General features: G+C 40.5%; 1 protein-coding gene and 1 non-coding gene across 2 annotated transcripts in view; both read right to left on the bottom strand.

Annotated features, from left to right (window-relative positions):
• The window catches only part of LOC124796082, a 101,404-nt gene that overhangs the window by 60,783 nt on the left and 27,416 nt on the right, over positions 1-13,205 (bottom strand). The gene's annotated exons all lie outside the window — the stretch shown is intronic.
• On the bottom strand, positions 3,580-3,654 carry Trnas-uga. Its single transcript has one exon. It is a non-coding gene; the product is annotated as a tRNA-Ser (tRNA).

A 13,205-nucleotide genomic window follows, 5' to 3' on the forward strand; every position in this document is an offset into this window, starting at 1 on the left:
GGATAGGCAGTGCTGTGATGCCACTGCACTGGCATCACCAATGGCAGCAACACACAGCAACTAAGCGGAAGGCAAGACCACCTGGGGTATTCCATGAGGCACCAAGGGCTGGTGGTTACCACACACACCCAGTTACACTACCTGCCAATTATCAGAAAGGACATCCCTTGCCACCACAGTAAGCTCATGTGGTTCCTCATTTTGGGCAACATTGGCTAAGGAAGGATTGTACATTGTACAAGGACAAATTGGTAAAATTTGGTGTTGCGTAGAGTAGTTTTTGGTAACTGTTTTAGAGTTCAGGGTAAAAAATGTGTATTAATAAATAATAAGACGCCTATTTTAAGTTAAATGATATTTATTGGTTTAGGTAGCAAGCTGTCTGCCGCTCTTATTCTTTTGTTAAAATGTATTTAGAATACATTGCAACCTATATTGCTACATAATTATATAAAAAAAAAAGATTGGATCTGTTGGAATAATATATTTGCTGATATCGGAAGTCATTTTACCCAATGTAATATGACACTCCAGATGGGGAGGGGGAGGCTATAGCCCCCATAGCTCTCTCTCTCCCCCTTATCACCGCCCCTGCCCTAGTCTGAACTTTATGATCCTGAGCTAACCTGACAATCATGTCTGCATAATAGGTAGCACATTTGGGACACTGAAAATGACACTTGCATGAGAAGCCCTGAAAATCAGTATTCCAGGCTGCTAAATCACAGTAAGACTCAGTTTTTACAGTTTCTAACACACAATTCAACAAAACCTGACATTTTAATTTCACAGAATGGGCATATGATTAGTGAAATCTTGTGCAGAAAGATGTGCAGTATACTGCTGCATCCACTTTCTATAAGCTACCACTAGAATTCAAAAATCTTAGCAGTAATCCACACACTTTCAATCTGAAACTGAAGAGTTTTCTCATAAATCACTCCTTATATCCTGTTGAGGAGTTCCTAAATAAATTAAGCTGATTCTCGTTGTATCGTTGATTACGTTTACTTAAATTTATGGCATGACTTTTTTGGGTTCATAAACATTTTATTTTATCTGTTATTACTTTTAAGTTGTAATTTCATGTCCTGACATGTTCTATGACATTGGAGATTTTCTCCTCAATTTGGTCCTACGGAACTTGACGTGTAAATAAAAAAATAAAATAAAAATAACATATTAGCACTTTTCAAGGACAACTGTCGATAAGTGACTATCAATGAGTTGTTAGCAGCAGTAGAATGGTAGAACAAAGTTGGTGTCTGGCAATTACACAGGAAAATTCATGGGAACACGGACAAATCTTAGTTCATAACAAATGTCTGTCTGGTCATCTGGTCATTAACAAAGAGATGTTGACAGACTGTCCAGCAATCAGATTGCCTCTGCCATTTAGGTAGGTGCAAGGTGAGGTGCATTTGTGAGCCTGATCCTCAAATTTCCAATGATACCAACACACTGTAGGCGAGTTCATTCTGGAATGAATATGTGACCTTCTGTGGTAATGACCTACGTCTTTGTTGAGTTAGCAGTTCACTCATTTGACTAGCCAGAGCAATCTTTTTGGTCTCACAGGCAATCATAATTTGCTCATGTCACTGCCAATGACAAGGTACTATCGCAAGGCACTGCTAAAGTGCCAATTGAGGCGGAATTATTGCATCCTGAATCATATTGAACAGATATGCGACAGTGTCTAAATGCATTTCTATCAGAGATGCTGCTATGGCTTTAACATGAGGTGGAAGAGAACTACTCCAGAGTGTATGCATCAACTTTACTATGCAGGTATGTCAAGTACTGCAATAACTTCCTGTCCATAATGCATTAACACTTGAGGCACCTGCTCCTCTTTTGATGCATACACTCAGCAAATCAACTCTGTTTTCAGTTTACCATACAAATCTTATGCAGGAGGTGCTGTGATTACGGGTTCAAATTCAGCTGCATAGTGGTGGTCAAGCTGACTGAACACCAGAACAAACCTCATAGAACCTGTGGTTATTCCTGCATAATGAAAACTAGTTTCCATCTACACAAACTATAGTGCCAGACTGTAAGACCAGAATGGCGATAATTACATGGCATTTCATGACACTGATGGACCTTCAGTGTGCATGCATTTTAATAGGGTGAAGCTCCTTTGGTCAGTCACAACAGTTTGTACTTATTCTTCTAATATCAGTATGCTTATCACATCAGGGTCACCAGTGTCAGAGTGGCTATGGCTATAACTGTTCTGAACTACTTACATGTGTGTATTCAGATAAATCATCCACAATAGCACACAAATTATTGGAATTTCTATAAATTTGAACAACAAATATTTATTAACACATACATGTTAAAGATAACTTGCAACTTATAAACTGCAGCAAATTAATGCTAATCGTGAGCTGCTTCTAATATGTAAAGAAGTTTTCACTGTCTACTCCCTTGGAGTGTCAATTAACAAAACAACTGCTGATGCCAAACAAAGAGCACCTCTAGCGGTTGCCTTACAAACTCACCAGCTACTATTAAACTCCTCATGTGATAACAATATGCATTTCATGGCACTCTCTACATTACAGCTTACAATGTTGCACACCATTACAACAGGAGATGTTGAATAGGCCGCTCTCTGATGGCAAGACTATTCAGAGTCGTCTACTAGACAAAAGCATCAATCAGCTATCAGAGTACTATGGTCAAGCCATAAGAAGCAACCAGTGTTGTGTCTAGACAAGACAGCCTAGACACAATGAGAGGAAGCCAAAAGGCACGCGCTAAGCTAAAGCAGGATGGCGGGAGGTCTGAAACAGGATACGTAATGAATGCTATAAAGAAAAGTACATAGCTTCTGGAATACTTAACTTTAATCCATCCTTTTGGTACATCTGGAGATTGTAGCGATACAAGTGAGACTCTTTAGATACATGCAATGTCTAATGGCGCCTTGCTAGGTCGTAGCCATTGACTTAGCTGAAGGCTAATCTAACTTTCTGCTCTGCAAATGAGCGAGGCTTCATCAGTGTGCATCGCTAGCTACGTCGTCCGTACAACTGGGGCGAGTGCTAGTCCGTATCTCGAGACCTGCCTTGTGGTGACGCTCGGTCTGCGATCCCTGACAGTGGCGACACGCGGGTCCAACATGTACTAGTGGACCGCAGCCGATTTAAAGCTGCCACCTAGCAAGTGTGGTGTCTGGCGGTGACACCACAACCAGAATACCCTAGATGGTATGAAAAAGGCTGTGTGGGGAACCTTATTCCATAAAATATCAACGGATGACAATCTGATCCAAAACGTTTGCTCAGGTGAGTGGTGTAAATATAAAACAGCTTAAGCAGCTGGAACTTTAGATAAGTTTACCCACAAGAACTCTTTACCTGAGGCTATGATGTTTGAACTTACGAGTTACCTCAAAGAAAGCAGTTTATTGACAAATGGCCAACAAGGATTCAGAAAAATCATTCTTGTGAAATAATGAGTCCTATTGAAAGGGTGTCAAATTGATTCCATATTCCAGAATGAGATTTTCACTCTGCAGCAGAATGTGCGCTGATATAAAACATCCTGGCAGATTAAAACTGTGTGCCCGACCGAGACTCGAACTCGGGACCTTTGCCTTTCACGGGCAAGTGCTCTACCAACTGAGCTACCGAAGCACGACTCACACCCGGTACTCACAGCTTTACTTCTGCCAGTACCTCGTCTCCTACCTTCCAAACTTTACAGAAGCTCTCCTGCGAACCTTGCAGAACTAGCACTCCTGAAAGAAAGAATATTGCGGAGACATGGTTTAGCCACAGCCTGGGGGATGTTTCCAGAATGAGATTTTCACTCTGCAGTGGAGCAGTTTAACCCTTGTTGCACTGAAAAGATGAGTGAAAAAAGTATTAATGATATCATTAACACTGAACAAAGCTGCAGGGCCTGATGAAATCCCTATCATATTCTATACTGAATTTGCGGCTGAGTTAGCCTCTCTTCTAATTGTAATCTATTGTAGATCCCTTACACAAAAAAACTGTACCCAGTTTTTGGAAAAAAGCACAGGTCACATTAATGTACAAGAAGGGTAAAAGAAATTGTCTACAAAGCTACTGTCCAATATCCTTGATGTCAATTTGTAGTAGAATCTTAGAACATATTCTCATCTCCAGCATAATAAGGTATCTCAACCAGAATAACACCCTCCATGCCAACCAGCATGGATTCTGAAAACATCGATCATTTGAAACATAACTTGCAATTTTCTCACATGACATACTGAAAGCTTTGGATCAAGGCAGTCAGGTAGATGCAGTATTTCTTGATTTCCAAAAAGCATTTTATTTGGTACTATGCCTACATTTATTGTCAAAATACACTCCTGGAAATTGAAATAAGAACACCGTGAATTCACTGTCCCAGAAAGGGGAAACTTTATTGACACATTCCTGGGGTCAGATACATCACATGATCACACTGACAGAACCACAGGCACATAGACACAGGCAACAGAGCATGCACAATGTCGGCACTAGTACAGTGTATATCCACCTTTCGCAGCAATGCAGGCTGCTATTCTCCCATGGAGACGATCGTAGAGATGCTGGATGTAGTCCTGTGGAACGGCTTGCCATGCCATTTCCACCTGGCGCCTCAGTTGGACCAGCGTTCGTGCTGGACGTGCAGACCGCGTGAGACGACGCTTCATCCAGTCCCAAACATGCTCAATGGGGGACAGATCCGGAGATCTTGCTGGCCAGGGTAGTTGACTTACACCTTCTAGAGCACGTTGGGTGGCACGGGATACATGCGGACGTGCATTGTCCTGTTGGAACAGCAAGTTCCCTTGCCGGTCTAGGAATGGTAGAACGATGGGTTCGATGACGGTTTGGATGTACCGTGCACTATTCAGTGTCCCCTCGACAATCACCAGTGGTGTACGGCCAGTGTAGGAGATCGCTCCCCACACCATGATGCCGAGTGTTGGCCCTGTGTGCCTCGGTCGTATGCAGTCCTGATTGTGGCGCTCACCTGCACGGCGCAAACACGCATACGACCATCATTGGCACCAAGGCAGAAGCGACTCTCATCGCTGAAGACGACACGTCTCCATTCGTCCCTCCATTCACGCCTGTCGCGACACCACTGGAGGCGGGCTGCACGATGTTGGGGCGTGAGCGGAAGACGGCCTAACGGTGTGCGGGACCGCAGCCCAGCTTCATGGAGACGGTTGCGAATGGTCTTCGCCGATACCCCAGGAGCAACAGTGTCCCCAATTTGCTGGGAAGTGGCGGTGCGGTCCCCTACGGCACTGCGTAGGATCCTACAGTCTTGGCGTGCATCCGTGCGTCGCTGCGGTCCGGTCCCAGGTCGACGGGCACGTGCACCTTCCGCCGACCACTGGCGACAACATCGATGTACTGTGGAGACCTCACACCCCACGTGTTGAGCAATTCGGCGGTACGTCCACCAGGCCTCCCGCATGCCCACTATACGCCCTCGCTCAAAGTCCGTCAACTGCACATACGGTTCACGTCCACGCTGTCGCGGCATGCTACCAGTGTTAAAGACTGCGATGGAGCTCTGTATGGCACGGCAAACTGGCTGACACTGACGGCGGCGGTGCACAAATGCTGCGCAGCTAGCGCCATTCGACGGCCAACACCGCGGTTCCTGGTGTGTCCGCTGTGCGGTGCGTGTGATCATTGCTTGTACAGCCCTCTCGCAGTGTCCGGAGCAAGTATGGTGGGTCTGACACACCGGTGTCAATGTGTTCTTTTTTCCATTTCCAGGAGTGTATGATTATATGGGGTATCAAATGAAATTTATGACTAGAATGACTTTTTAGTAGAGAGGATGTAGCATGTTATCATGGACAGAGAGACAATGCCAGATGTAGAAGTAACTACAGATGTTCTCAAGGGAAGTATGTTGGGATCCTTGATGTTCACGTTGTATACTAATGACTTTGCAGACAATGTTAATAGTAACCTCAAACTTTTTGCAGATGATGCACTTATCCTGTTATGAAATACTATCTGAAATAAGCTGCATAAATATTCAGTGAGACATTGATAAGATTTGAAAGTGGTGCAAAGATTGGCAACTTGCTTTAAATGTTCAAAAATGCAAAATTGTGCACTTCAAAAAACAAAAAAAATATAATAACCTATAACTATAATACCAATGAGTTATTGTTGGATTCGGCCAACTCACACAGATACCTGGATATAACATTTGTAGAGATATGAAATAGAATGATGACATAGGTTCAGTCATGGGTGAAACAGGTGGTAGACTTCAGTTTATTTGTAGAATATTTGGGGAGTTCAATCAGCCTACAAAGGAGATTGGTACAAATCTCTCATACAACCAGTTCTAGAATACTGCTGAAGTGTGTGGAACCCGTACCAAATAGAACTAACAGGGGATATTGAATGTTTACAGAGAAGGACAGCATGAATGGCCACAGGTTTGTTTGATCCATGGGGGGGTGTCACAGAGACATTGAAGAAACTGACCTGGCAGATTCTTGAAGATAGACGTAAGTCATCCTGAGAGTGTCTATTAACAAAGTTTAGAGAACTGGCTTTAAATGATGACTCTGGGAATATACTACATCCCCCTACATATAGTTCACATAGGGATCATGAGAATAAGATTAGAATAATTACAGCATGCACAGAGGCATCCAAACAAATATTCCCCCTGTGCTCTGTACATGACTGGAATAAGCAGTCACCCTAGTAACTGGTACAATAGGAGATACCCTCTGCCATGCACTTCATGGTGGTTTGCAGATGTAGATTATCACTGAGTAAAACTGAAGCAGCTAATATCTGTCGCCCTCTGCTAATATCTGCCATTCCCCAGAGAAGTGCTGTACGCACTCCACTGTTCCTGCTCTACATAAAGTATTTAGGTGCCAATCTCAGCGAGCCTCTCAGATTGTTTGCAGATTACACTATCATTTACTGTCTTTTAAATTCATCAGGCGACCAAAACCAACTGCGAAATGATTTTGAAAAGATATCTGTGTGGTACGATGAGTGGGAATTGATTTTAAACAATGAAAAGTGTGAAATCATGCACAATAGTAATAAAAGGAATTCGCTACATTCGGTTACTGGTACATGAAAAATCACACGAAACTAAAGGCTATAAATTCAACTAAATGCATACTACATAGGGATTACCATTACGAATAATTTAAATTGGAATGAAGCAAACCAAAGACTCTGATTTATTGGCAAAACTCTTAGAAACTGCAACAGGTCTACTGAAGAGACTCCTTACCCTTGTCCATCCTCTTCTGGAGTATCGCTGTGCAGTGTGGAATCATCATCTCATAGGTTTGACAGAGGAGGTGAACAAGCTCAAAAAGGGATGCTCATTTTGTATCATAGCGAAATAGGATTGAGAGTGCCACGGATATGATACGTGAATTGTGGTTGCAATCTTACAAACAAAGGCGTTTTTTCGTTGTCGCAGGATCTTCTCATGAAATTCAATCACCAACTTTGTCCTCAGAGTGTTAAAATATTTTGTTGGTGCTCTCTTCGAGAGTGGAATGGTAGAGAAATAGCTTGAAGGTGTTTCAATGAACCATCTGCCAAGGATTTAATTGTGAATTGCAGTGTAATCATGTAGGTGTAGATGTAGGCATGTGGCATTGCTTCTTTCATATATTCTATTGCTGTATCACTAGAACTGTCCACACAGATCTCCCGAGCTACTTTTAGTAGCTTGCAGAAGAGACTGAGCCAGCTTTCAGCTTTTCGTACCATTATGAAAGTTCCATTGCTTTGTAAGAGTGCTTCAAACTCTGGCAATCTGTTGCGAATGCTTCGGCAGTTGATCGTTAGGATTTTAAAAGTCTCATCTGTGGCGGCAATTTCTTTGAGGTTTGCTACTTTGGGGTCTCCTACTGCTGTCATTATCTGCACAGTATGGATACTTTCTGATGATCATATACATGCATGCGAAAGGCTGAGAAATTACTACTACTTTATCTTAGTACGTCATTTGCCCATACACTTCAAAGTACTTACTTTTGAACATGCCGACCGAAAGAGTTGGTAGGCAAGAATTTCTGGAAATTTTAGGTTTTGGACTACAATTACTAAAAGGAAATTCCTCGCTGTGTAACGGCAATAAACCGTGAATGTATGCACTTCTGTTTGGAGTGGTTCAACTATACTGGAAACCAGAGAACGATTCGGAAAAAGTTATAGGCCAATGTGTTGTTACTTCTCGATCTTTATAAAGCGCGCCTCATATAAACAGTTGATCATAAACTTCGTTACTCGATTGTCTTCGTGTAGCAGACTACAAACTCGTTCCATTAGTATCTTTGGTGGAGGAGGTTAACTGCTGTGTATTGCGTTCTCAGTGGAGTTCGTCAGCTGTGTTGTGAGTGAATTTATTCCAAACATGTCAAGGAAAGTAGAACCACGTAGCGTTTCACCGTTGTTGGAGATGCTTAGAGAGTTCCTTCTAGGAAGACCACATACCAACGCTCTCCGATTTGCAGATTTCATCGCAGCTCGTACTCAACCACCACCCAATCTTCCGGAAGGACCAGCTCACAAATTGGCTGCAAACTATTATTACTCAAGAGATCCACGACGAGAGGTTTGCCCACCTACAGTATTGGCTGATGGCAGCAAACCAGCTATTGCAGCAGGCGCACAAGCGTTAACGGCTGGCAGTAAAGTTGCTGCAGTGGGCAGTGGAAGTAAGAAAATTCCCCGACCGGGAAATATTTGGCACTGGGATTAACCGTGGCCTGCAAATATTTAGTGTCTGATATGCGGTGCTGCCGAGGAGAGCACTTTTACAGGCGGCCGCTGTTGTACTGCATACGGACAAATTGTACATATATTCACATAACAAAAGAAATAAGTTTTAGACTGGTTTGCAAATGAGAGTGTAATTTGAGTGTTAATTCAGCGTTTCAGATATGAATATTAAGCAACTGAAAAAATAATAAAGTATTGTTTGTGTTGATATATTTTCTCTTTGTTTTGTTGAATAACTATTCGAAGCAGTCCTAAAATTTTAACAAGAGGGTTGTTAACTATACTTCAACTCCAGACAAAACACTGAGAATGGTATAATATGCCTAGTAGAATCTTTATTAATTGTCTTGCACACTGTGCACAGCTTTCCTCAGACACACTAGTGCTATGGAGGGACTATCAAGGGTTCAATCATTACGTATGTGTTGTTAATACATTGTCTGATACTTTCTGCATCTTTGTCTACCATAACCATGTTTTTCAAGTGAAAATTTAAGGACATTTCAGGATATTACTATAAAAGATGGATATAATGAGTTACACAAATTAAAGGATGATCCAGTTATTAATGCTTCACTTTTAAGAAACTGAATTAGTTCACTGAAGGACTTGCACACAGTTGGTGCATTTTACAAACACTGAATTTTTAAGGCACTGATCGTGGTAAAAATAGCGTATTTAAATTTCATCAAGACGTACTTAGACATCTGTGCAGGCACAGGCAACAATAGATGTAGATATTTTTGCATAAAATGAATCATTTTGCGAATTTATACACTGCACATTTCTTTCTTCATGTAATTATCATTTCGTATCAGTGAAGGACCAGGTGATTTATAGTTTTTTTTTTTTTTTTTTAAGTTAATGTTGAATATATTTTGAGAAATGTCAATATCTCAAGCCCTTGATGCTTGATCAGATGTAAAAGCATTTGGTACAGGTAATGAGCTTTTAGTATGAAATAATTTGAATAATAATAAAAATAAAATGTAGAGTCACACAAGAATACACCTGCCTAATCAGATCTGGCTGTTGCATACTCGTAGATCAGTGGTTCCCAACCAGGGAGGTAATTACCCCCAATGGGTAAAATGAAATTATCTGACAGGTAAAAACTAAACAATTAGATTCTGTTTCAGTCACGAACTAAATTATTTTCAAATCATCATTATTATTATCATCACAATTTTGTAAGACTCTGAAATTGATTATACAAGTTAACAATTACCTTTTCCCAATTAGTACAATTAATGCAATGGAGATTACAGATTTGTCACATAGTCCACCCACTACACACTTATGTTATACTTTGTACTGTATATTGCTGATGATAAAAGTGAGAAATATGGAAGAAATGCTAAATGTTGTTGTTGTTAGAGTGGTAAAACACAAACCATTACCTGCCTGAAGTTGTCCAATTTCTGCCAGTTCAGAAGTAAGGAGTACAGCAATCAAGTGATTTACAAACGTGAAGTGCAGTGCACACATCTGAACCTGTTTGATTTAAGTGGGGTTACAGGTGCAGGTCAAGTAAGTGCCACAATGGAAAGGAGTAATGCAGGGGGAAGTGTATTTTGTAACTAGTGTCTACCCTCATTGTGGACAATTAGCTGAGTGAGTAGCACTTGTGATGGACCACGAATTCCTTCACCATTCATTCTAACACACACACACACACACACACACACACACACACACACACACACACACTCTCTCTCTCTCTCTCTCTCTCTCTCTCTCTCTCTCTCTCTCTCTCTGTCTCTCTTAACTAAATGTCTTTCATCATCTTAAAATTAATAAGTTTTGCAAGAGGAGATTTCTTTCTAAAGTTTAGTTAGGCGATTGTACTCAGGTCTGAGAAAGGTTGGGAGCCATTGTCCAAGATGTAATTTCTTTACAATAAAGTGTTTTATTTGAAGTTCTGCCCTGGTCACATTTTAAAATGAAGTTCTTTGGTTTCCGCATAGTCATCACTGCACATTCTTTTGTAAGTAATATAATCCATTATGCATGAAAATATCATTCAGTTGGCTTTGCCATACAGCACAAGCCAGTTTTCTATTTGTATTCATAGCATGTTTATGCAATAGTGAACACATACATATGTCTAAATTATGAGAAGTGCTGTTGAGATAACTAATTAGTTACACAGTGAAATTGTCTGCAGTGAACTATGGCCATATTGTTTTGTAGTACTTGTTCTCACTTTTTTCCAGTTTTTTTCAAATGGAAAGCATTTCCACTGTTTAAGACTCACATTGATTTTCACTGTAGTTATCAAAATTAATACTTATTGCTTTACATAAAAGTAAGTAGGAGATAAGTTTCATTTTTTGTCATTAAATGTACATTTCCCTATCTTGTTTTGGCTGTTGCCTTATTTCCAGATTGTTAGGTATACTGTCACACAGTAATTGTGATTTAACCTTTCTAAGTGAGTGAGGAATTAGACAGAAATGCCATTCCAAATGCTGCATGTCAGCCAAATAACAACTAGTTCTTGTGCAATAGCCAGTTTATGAAATTTTCAATCACTGACATTGCTTAGATAGTGTATGACAGTAATAAAGATTACAAAACAGAAGTTGATGTTTTCTATACAGTCAGGAATATAGCCTATTTTTAAAGGTGACAAAATTTATTTCATGATGATGTGATAAAGTTAAATTGTGTTAACAGTTTTTATTAATTCATGGATTCAGCATTACATTTCATTAATCCTATGGTGAAGGGTAGCCTTCAGGAATATGAAATGTGAACCAACTGTCGCAGGCCACTTGTGCAAATTATGATGAATGCTTATCTGCTCACTGCTGATGATGGAAATTACTTCAATGTTAGGTTTACATTTTATATGTACGCAAGCAGCTCCTTTGATATTGATGCACTTACTCTTACACTATTCAGCTGCTACTTTTGGCTATTACTTCACACTAACCACATAATGTGACTTGACTGATTTCGGAGACTGCTACTGACTATATCCTATGTAGGCATACTGGGAAAGTGAGAAATCTTTAAGTAAGAATATTAGTGTCAAATGTAATTTAAATTCCCAGGTACAAATATTCTGATGAATTGTAAAAGTAGTGGGTAATAAGGTATTCTTTGAGTTTTTTTTCTGGAAAACAGAGTGGATTTCAAATTTCCTGTTTTATGTCTACAAGAACTTGTTACACCTGCACCAGAATATAAAGCTCCAGTCTGAATCCTAGATGGAGATGCATAATCTATATGAAAATTATTTTGTATTACTAATGTTGCAGGGAAATACGGAAGCGTCCGATCCCACCCGTCTGCTTTGACCCATGACGTCACAAATATGGCGGAAACAAAAACAAACACACACACTTTCCACAAGAAGCCTAATGACGCTAACGGGACAAGCGCGGGAAATGGGGTGTTTTGGGTGCGAGGCAAACTAAATATAAACAAATTTAGACGCCTTTCGTACCTACAACGTGTAAGTGAAGACAGCCATGCATGAATACCGACCCACCTCCCCAGGGGTCGTAACCCCTGCAACCCATGGAAGATAAAGACACTTCAGTAGCTGATTAGTGTTTCTTGTCTTTAAAAAAAAAAAAATCTCACGGGATAGAACGAACAGATCAAAGATAAATATAATAAACTAAAACAGAAACTTGAGGAAACAGATAATTAAAACTAAGGAATAAGTGTTTTTAAATTTAAAAAAATCTTACGAGATAGAACGAACAGATCAGAAAAGTAAATAAAATAAGATAAAACGGAACTGGAGATAGCCACACTCAAACCAAACTCCGCGCCGTCATGACGTCACACACAACACCCTTACGTCACGGGTCAAAGCCGACGCGTTGGATCGGACGCTTCTGTCGACCCTGTTGCAGTTGTGAATTCCACTGTTCATCCTAAATTCACGTTTATTAATGACAAATACATTAGCCAGTAATTGTACTGGAAAATATGTGTAAGAATCCCTAGGCCCTTGAAGAGGTGTTAGGTTATCAGTGTTACACAATACTTTTTCTGCACACTTCTGTAGCATAAGCACTTTTTTAACTTGTATTTCTCAAGAAAGCTGTGACATAGGTTAACGTTGAGTGAAAGAATGATAGCAGTCCTATCAGCAGGTAGTATTTAGAAATATAAAGCAGGCAGGACAGAGCTTCTTGTCTAACATATGCACTTGCTGTTGCATATCAGGTTATTATGCATCTAGATATTCAGGAACTTCACATGTGATGTTTCATCTAGTTTGGGCCCATTACACCTACATCAACATATACCCCAAGTTAACGTTACATGTGAAGGGAAGTAGGTAGTCATATTTCTAGTTGACTTAAGTCTGAAGGAACTTTCCTACATATATACTCTGCAAGCCACCATACGGTGCATGGCAGCCACTACTAGCCATCTCCTTTCCTGTTCCATTTGCAAATA

The sequence above is a fragment of the Schistocerca piceifrons genome, chromosome 4, assembly GCF_021461385.2.
Source record: "Schistocerca piceifrons isolate TAMUIC-IGC-003096 chromosome 4, iqSchPice1.1, whole genome shotgun sequence".
Taxonomy (NCBI): Eukaryota; Metazoa; Arthropoda; class Insecta; order Orthoptera; family Acrididae; genus Schistocerca; species Schistocerca piceifrons.